Genomic DNA, 9,356 nt, shown 5'->3' on the forward strand with positions numbered 1-9,356 from the left:
GCTCTGCCCTCACACAGAAAGGCCTAAAGAATGTGTTTGATGAAGCAATATTGGCTGCCCTGGAGCCTCCAGAACCAAAGGAGAGCAGCAGGTACATGCTGCTATGAACGCATCTCCAGAGCCCTTTCTGCACAGCTGGTGTTGTCATACTAAAAGCAATATTTAAATCAAANTAAAGATTAAAAATTAAAAAAAAAAAAGACCTTCCTCCAGGACCTTCTGGATTTTCAAGTTTCCACTGAATAATGAGGTGTAATTTTCCCAGGTCTGCTCTCTCAGTTAGGATTTTACTACTGTGAACAGACATCATAACCAAGGCAAGTCTTATAAAAGACAGCCTTTAATTGGGGCTGGCTTAAAGGTTCAGAGGTTCCGTCCAGTACCATCAAGGCAGGAAGATGGCAACTTCCAGGAAGGCATGGTGCATGAGAGCTGAGATTTCTGCATCTTCATCTGAAGGCTTCTAGCAGAATACTGGCTTACAGGTAGCTAGGATGAGGGTGTTAAAGCTCACAACCAGTGACATACCTACTTCAACACAGTCACACCTTTTAATAGTGCTGCTCTCTGGCTGGAACATATGCAAACCATCACATCTGCCTTTTTATCTTACTTAGTCTTTTTTCTCTTGCAGCTTTTAATATTTTTCTTTGTTTTATATGTTTACTGTTTTGATTATTATGTGGTGAGTGAACTTTCTATTTTAATCCAGTGTATTTGCTCTTCTGTAAGCTTTTTGTACCTTTATAGGCATGTCCTTCTTTAGGTTAGGGTACTTTCTTCTGTGATTTTGTAAAAAATACTTTCTGGGCTTTTTCTCCTTCCACTGGTCTTACTATTCTTCAGTTTGCTTTTTCATAATGTCCCAGATTTCTTGGATGTTTTTTACTGGGAACTTTTTGGACTTAATAATTTCTTTGTTTCTGCCACCTCTATCCTGTCTTCAATACATGAGATCTACTACTCCCTCTCTTATATTCTGTTGTTGATGCTTGCATTTGTAGTTCCTGTTCACTTTTCTAGGTTTTTCACTTCCAGAATTCCCACCTTTAGTGTTTTCTTAGTTTCTTCTATTTCCATTTTCAGGTATTGAACAGTTTTGGTTATTTCCTTCAATTGCTTATTTTTAATTTGCTTTCTTGGCTTCATTTTAAAGGGATTTAATCATTTCTTTAAATTTTTGTTGCTTTTCTTCTTGATTTTATTCAGAGATTTGTTCATTTCCTCTTTAAGGACCTCAATCAGCTCCATAAAGTTGGCTTTATGGTCAATTTCTTTTTCTTCACCTATGCTATAGATAATGTTTGCTGTAATATGATAGCTGGCTCTGGTGGTGACATATTGTCTTAGCTGTTCTTGACTGTGTTTTTATGCTGGCATCTACACATCTGGATTGATCATTGTTTTATGTGGCAATTTCTAAGTTTGTCTTGGATGGATGTTTTGTTCCTTGGTTTCTGCATCCCCTCCAGTCTTCTGGTTAGTGTGGCCTGTGGTTGAATAGAGGGTCTCTGGCTAGTTTGTGTGTTGGGACACGGTGATAAGGATGGGTTGTATAACTGGGTATATGGTATGTGGCTCCAGCACAGTGAGTGGATCCACAGATAGGTAGCCTATTTGAAGTTCTTGTGGTCAGTGTGTCCTCTGCTACAGCAGGGAATCTTTGCTACAGTTGGGGGATAGGACCTGCAACAAGGAAGGGAGTTTAGATGTGAGATAGGTTGACTGGACACCTTGTGAGTGGGGTGGTCTATAGGTGGTAGATCTACCTAGAGTTCTGAAGTCAGAGTGGCCTCTCATCAAATAGGGCATTACTTTCAGAGCTAGGGCTGAAAAGGTCACTGAATAGGGGAGGGAAGACTTGGGGTAGGGTGGGCAGACAATGAGAGTGTTGGGTGGGAGTCTGCAGGGAACTGGCCTACCTGGAGTTCTGGAGACTGCAGTGGCATCTGGGCAAGTTAGGAGACCTTTGTCCAAATAGGGGTATTTAGGACATGGTAACGAGGAAGAAAGGAGGGATTTGAGGCTGGACATACAGGTACTGAGAGAGCTGGGGTTAGTGGTCTGAGTGTGGGCAGCCTACCTGGAGTTTTGGTGGCCAGCATGGCCTCTGCTTGAGGATGGGGCTTTCATGTAATTCTGAGTAGGATATTTTATATCTTGAATATTACCATCTGTACCTAAGTATTCTTTGACTTATTTCTTTTCAATTCATATCTCCTTGATATCCTTCTGTCTTGCTATTGCTAAGTGCTCAAATATTTTTGTTGAATAGATGAGGAGAAAGCAGACATCCTTGTCTTGTTCTTGATGTTGTAAAAATGGTTTGAATTTCTCTCCTTGAGGATGCTGTTTTCTGTGGGCTTGCTGTAAATTGCCTTTATTTTGTTGAGGTATGCCCTAATCTGTAGTCTGTCTAGAATTTTTATCATGAAGGCATGTCAGATTTTGTCAAAGGTCTAGACTGCAGCCAAAATCATATGGTTTCTTTAGTCTATTCGTGTGCTAGATTAAATGTATCGATTTATGTCAGAATAGTCAAGGGAATAATGTATGGTCAACAATGACTTGGGGAACTGTGAGAGAGGGTCCAGAAAAAAAAGTCAGAATGCTTCTTGCCTCAGGTGCATTTTGTTTCCTAATTATTGTTGGACATAATTTCATGCTTCCTGTAATAAATATTTATGTTGAATTTATAAGATATGTTTATTTTTGTTGGATGTCAGAACACAGCTATATATCCTAGTCCTGTCAGTGTACCCCAATTCTAGACATAACTCTCTGGTTTGCTTTCATGCTTTCCCAGATACAATCTACAGTATGTGCCAGGCAATTGTGTTTAAATTGGTCTACCCTGAGAAAGTTCTGGAAAAGGGGTGTTCTGTTAACATATAGTGTGTGTTTACTAATGTCTATTTATATGATTTTCTGATCTGAAACAACCTTCATTGGATTATTGTTTTGTTTGTTACATTTGTGTATAAAAGTACACTAAAACTTAAGTAACATTGTCTGTAACACTAGACTATACACCTCCCACTCTTTCAAGTCATCAAATCCTAGGTCTAGCAGACAAGATCTGAATAGGAAACCGACAGATTTACATAGTGTGTTAAAACATACCTTCCTTTTATGGCCTCAGTGGGAGAGAATGTGCCTAGCTTTGCAGAGACTTGATGTGTATGGGGGTGCGGGGTTTGGCAGGGGGTGTGGGGGATACCCAGGAGTGTCCTACACCTTCTCAGAGAAGAAGGGGAAGGGGAATGGGGGAAGAACTGTGTGAGGAGGGGACTGGGAAGTGAAGCAGCAATCAGAATATAAAGTGAATAAATAAATACAAAAATTAAAAAAATGGAAAATTAGGCAAATAGCTACTGAGAAAATTGTTCATGGTTGATATCTCTTGGGTCCCATGCACACTGCTGAACTCACACACATACTCCACATATATGAACTTCTCTATGTGTTTCTCTCTGTCTTTCTTACACACACACACACACACACACACACACACACACACAGAAACAAACATTTTATTTTAGTATTTGTAATATAGCTCAGTGGTAGAGTGGTTGTTGAACAAGCATGAGATGTCAGGAGCCATAATAGGACAAGCAGGTGATCATCCTGAAATGGCCTGCTTCAGATTATTATATAATCTGCGATAGGTGCGTCCTTATTATTTTTTTAAATGTATTTATTTATTATATGTAAGTACACTGTAGCTGTCTTCAGACACACCAGAAGAGGGAGTCAGATCTTGTTACGGATGGTTGTGATCCACCATGTGGTTGCTGGGATTTGAACTAAGGACCTTTGGAAGAGCAGTCAGGTGCTCTAACCTGCTGAGCCATCTCACCAGCCCAGGTGCATCCTTATTAAGCAAGGCTGTAAAGGATTCATTGTAGGAAACATTCCTGCTATTATTATGTTTTTCTTGTTATTATTAAACATAAATAACAATTACTAAGTAGTAGCACACCCCTTTGAAGCAGATCTCTGCAGATCCATGAAGATGTACTATCTTGTAGTGATGCTATATAGACAAACAGATGACTTAAGTCTTAATAATGATCCTATAAGAATTCCTAAAATTATATTAGTGATTATTAAACTCTTTTATAGTGGTACTGCTATTAGATCCTTTTCTGTTAGTCAAAACTGCAATGAGAACTTTACCAGTCTCCCATGTGTCACCAGTTAATTGCTCTTAGATAGTAACCAGATTTTCTCCTACTCAGAGCACATTCCAAGATGTTGTAAAACAATTAACCAAAGGTCATAAAAAAGGAAGCAACAACTTATAATGGGTGCTAGGACAGAAGATAAAATATTGACTGGGGCCAGGCAGTGGTAGAGCATGCCTTTAATCCCAGCACTTGGGAGGCAGAGGCAGGTGGATTTCTGAGTTCGAGGCCAGCCTGGTCTACAGAGTGAGTTCCCGGACAGCCAGGGATACACAGAGAAACCCTGTTTCAAAAAAACTCAAAAAAAATATTGACTGGGTTTATCTATACAAAACTTCACTAATAACTTAGTTATGGTTTTAAACCTTCAGTGAACCTGTGGAGCTGAGACAGATGATGGATGTTTAGCCAGATAATTACTCCTAATGGATACGCATGTAAACATTCTCTGTTGTAAACTTCTATTTCAATTTATGATTTGATTTTGAACGTGAACTTTGGGTGAACTTTTTAACATTTGATCATGTATTCTGAAAGATGTTTAAGTGCTGAGGACAAAGAGAAGAGTCAGAACTGAGGTGAGAAGGACTGGGCTGAGAAGAACTGAGCAGTGAGAGGGAACTGAGCTGAGGAGAAGTTTTAGATAGAACAGAACTCAAGAAGTATAGGCCTAGCTTTTGGAGAAAAAGCATTGAGAGTAAGAGCATTGTTGTGACTTCAGAGCAGGAGGAGAGAACAAGATTAGAAGGAGAATGCAGAGTGGAATAACTTAGAAAATATAGGTAACATAAAAAGACTAAGAGAGCAATGTGTAGAATGCAGAAAGAGAAAAAAAGAGTCTGCAGAGAGCAGAAGGAATAGGCAGGTTTCTCCTTACCATGGGACAGAACAGGCCCTTTCTTAATAACAAGGCAGGCTTAGTCTTATTAAAAGGAACAAGACTTTTAAAAAACAAATGTGAGTTTAATTCATTTAGTATTAAAAGGGTAGAAGCTTTTTCTTTCTCTGTGCAATAAAGATTGGAGCTCATTTTTCATCCAGAATGAGTGAGTTCTTTCTGCACCGGATTTTGGTCATTTGCTCCATATGCATATGTAAGTATGTGTAAGTATGTAATTGTGAGAATGTATGCATGTATGTATGCATGCAATTTGCATCCAAATGGCTTGAATGGAAATGTACAAATGTGTAAGCCTGAATCTGTATATGAACTTAGGTGAAATTTTTGCATATTTGCTTATGTAAAAGTATTCTCTTCTCCTGGTTCAATAGAAGTTTACTGCTCTAAACTTCCCCTAGCCTGACAAGCAAGAGGCATCTGGACAATAGGGAAAAGGCTCTAGCAATTAATCCTTTACTTTATCTCCTACTGTTTTAGAATGAAATGCTAAGTGCCTGAGACTACCGTCTCTGGCCTCAGAGGATCACAGAAATCATGCCAGCTACAATAGCATAGTAACTTAGACTTAGATAAGTAAACTTTTTATTATACAGCAACTCTAAATATCTCATAAGATAAAATCTTACCCTTGAATCTCTTAAGACAAAGTCTTTCCCTCCTCTGGTGTTCTTCCCCCTCCAATGCCTCAAGAAAAACCCAACAAGAAAGAAGATGCTTGCTGAGGCTGGGCCCCAGCAATGAAGCCCTTGTTTCAATCCACAGTATTTGGAAAAGTGTCTTAAATTATATTTTATTACAATAAAATATGTTTCAGTATTTTATGATCGTGCTGTTATGTTTTGTGTCTTTAAAATATTAACTAACTTTACTTTTTAATGACATGCAGTTGCACTTCATTCACATATTAATTCACATATTAATCTGAAGAACTATTTCATTTAGTCCACTGAGATTGAAAATTCATTTAAAGAAATCTATTTTTAAAATATATTTAATTAAGACATATCACATTGGTGCTATTTATATACCACACCCACACACACCCCCTCCCGACAAAAACAGAATGATATTATGAAGTACAACCTGATGAGGTTCTTAAAGAATCCAACCTAGCACTCTTTTGGAAATATTTTATCTCAGGACCTTGCTACTAGATTACAGTTACTATGGTTTAAAAAGAAACCTAATTTTCCTACTCTAGCAAGTTATATCTGACAAGAAACACTTACTTATTGTTAACTAGCTGCTAAGCATTGTAAGACTTCACTGTCTAAATATTTGAATAACTATTTTCAGTCTTCAAGTTGTTAACAAATAATTTATTCTTAAGTATAGGCAAAGATATGTACTCATTTCTGGTCAATGCTATAATGGATGCCTAGAAAAATACAGGAGCAAAATGAAGACTTCCTGCCTTTGCGATGACCTTCTATGTATTAGTTGCCAGTTTTACAGCTTGAAAAAACACATATTGATTATTTCATTGTCTCTGTGAATCAGAACTCCTGGCATGACTTGAATGAATAACAGGAAACTGCTTAGATTTCAACTTTACAATTAAAAAGAGAGAGAGAGAGAGAGAGAGACGCCCAGGCTCCATTCTTCTACACAGCTCAGTTCAGGAAGAACTTTCTTCCAGGTTCCTCAAAATGCTGTAAGAATGAATTAATGTGTGCTTGTGGGATTCCAGGCTCCTTGATTTTTCTACGTCTAGAAAAGAAAACAGAGTAATTCCAGAGCAAAGGCTTTTGACCATTTCTCCTTTGCAAAATGTCACTCTTATGTATTCACCTGGGCAAGGAGTATCTGGTTTTTAGGATATAGCCTCAGATGCATCAAATATACTTTTACTATCTCAAATGTATATGAAATGAAATAATGGTGACTTGAATTTATCTAAACTATACAGGATAACTCACACATGAAAAATTATGTAGTTTGCATAATATATAAAATGAACTTAAATTTAAACTTAAATAACTATGTTAAAAATATTGTTTAGACTAATAGCAAATATTTGCTCTCTGTTAAAGAAGTATTTGATTTATAGAAAATAGAAACAACAATGTTTCTACTTATTTAGACAAAATCTTCTGTTTCCCTTTGTTATATTATATTTATATATTCTTAAACCTTAAGGTTAATTATCAATAACATATTAAAGAGGACTTCTTTTCTCTCTAATTTAACAACTGTAATAGTAATGTGTTACACATTGCTTAACAAGATTAATGCATTCTGAGAATTGTGTCATTAGGCAGTGTCTGGTGTGAACATCGGAGAATGTATCCAGATGGTAGAACCTGGTATACACTTAGGTTTTGTGGTATGAATCATTACTTCTAGACTGCAAATCTATAAAACAATGTGTTTAATACCAAATAGCAAAGGAAGATAAAATATATTGATAATTATTTGCATCTAGACATATCCACACATAGACAAGTTACATTAAAGTTAAAGTGCAAAGATTATAAGTGCCAACTCTGTTTATGACACTATGAATTGAGTCTGTAGGAAGGAAGTTGTCCTGTGTGAATCAGTGAGTGAAGAATGAATGTGAAGACCTAGGACCTAACTCTGCAATGGGTTTACAACTCTCAGAAGAACAGCACAGGAAAGAGAAACTATTTAAGAGCAGTTCAGGGAGAAAGAGTCAGTAATTTGGAAGTCAGTGCAGTGCAATGAGGAAATACACTTTCTGGGAAGAGATGTTAAAAGTGTCCGATATAAATACTATAAAGCATGTACCCAAATCTTGATACCATACTCAGTTCTGCGTTCACTTTGGTACCCAACATTTGAACTTTTCTGTCTAGAGCTAAATAAAAAATTGGGATATCAACAATTATTGATGGCAGTTCATTATAATGGACCTACGGTCTGCCAATCTTGTTTGTTTTCTCAAAGAACCAGCTCTTAAAACCATTAGTTCGTTCTCTTATTGTCTTTGTTTCTATCTCCTTAATTTCTCCTCTGATTATTCTTTAATTCATTTATTTTTATTTTTGTTGGTTAGGTTTGAATGTGGCTTGGGATTTATTTTCATATTTTTCATTGGAAAATGTTTTTTGTTGAATTTCTTCTGATCTTAGTGTCTCCTCTCTTAACCCCTCCCAGATCCTACACACACTCACAGCCAAACAATGCTCTTTCTTTCTTGTTAGAAATCAGGACTAAACAAAACTTGAATTAAAAAGAGAAAGCACAAAACACACACACACACACACACACACACACAATCCATTAAAAAGCAAAATTAGAATGCACAATATACAATGAAAACACCAGAAGATAAAAATAAAAAAAAAAATGACTAAGCAAAGCAATATGAGACAAAACTTTACAAAAATACCACTGAGTTCCTTATATTTTCACACTCTATTTCTGGGCATGAGGACTACATCTAAGTGTGGTTTATGTACCTAGTACGACTCCACTGGAGAAAACTAGTAAAAAGATATTGGAGATATCTTTTTGTTCACTTCTCCTTCTTAGAACTTGAATCTTATCCTACTTGAACCTGTATAGGTTGTATGCATGCTGCTACAGTCATACGTGTTGTCAGTTCATACATGTCTCAGTCCTATTGTATCTAGAAGGCCTTGTTTTATATGTGTCTTCCATCCCCACTGTCTCATACAATATTTCTGACTCCTATTTCAAAGAGTTCCCTCATCTCTGATGTGTAGGATTTGATGGAAGCATCTCATTTAGGACTGAGTAATATCTTTCCCTCTATGCACATTGTCCAGTTGTCGATCTCTGTATTAATTCACATCTATTGCAAGAAGAATCTTCTCTGATGATGGCTGAATGAGGCACTAATATATGGGTACAGCAGGATGTCTCTCATTAGGAGTCACTTTATTGCTATATTCCTTTATCAGAACAATAGTATTTGAGTTTCCCCTAAGCCTGTGTCTTACCTAATTTCAGATTCATGGCCAATACAGCAATGCCAGGTATGTGTTCCATGCCATAAATTGGACCTTAGAACCAATCAGAGTGTTTGGTTGCTCTCACAATTTGTGTGATCATTGCACCAGTATGTTGTGTAGGCAGGCAACCGTTTTAGATACACGGTTTGTAGCTGGGTTACCTGTATATTCTGGTAGTATACAGAGTACATTCCTGTACTATGAATAATAGAGAGTAGTGGTGAAATGTGAAATTATGGCTTGGAAATTTATAGCTTAAAAATTGGAAATAACACTAGTAAATGAGTTAATGATGCAACTCAAAAAAATTGTAAAATCAAGAACTAA

The sequence above is a fragment of the Mus caroli genome, chromosome X, assembly GCF_900094665.2.
Source record: "Mus caroli chromosome X, CAROLI_EIJ_v1.1, whole genome shotgun sequence".
Lineage (NCBI taxonomy): Eukaryota > Metazoa > Chordata > Mammalia > Rodentia > Muridae > Mus > Mus caroli.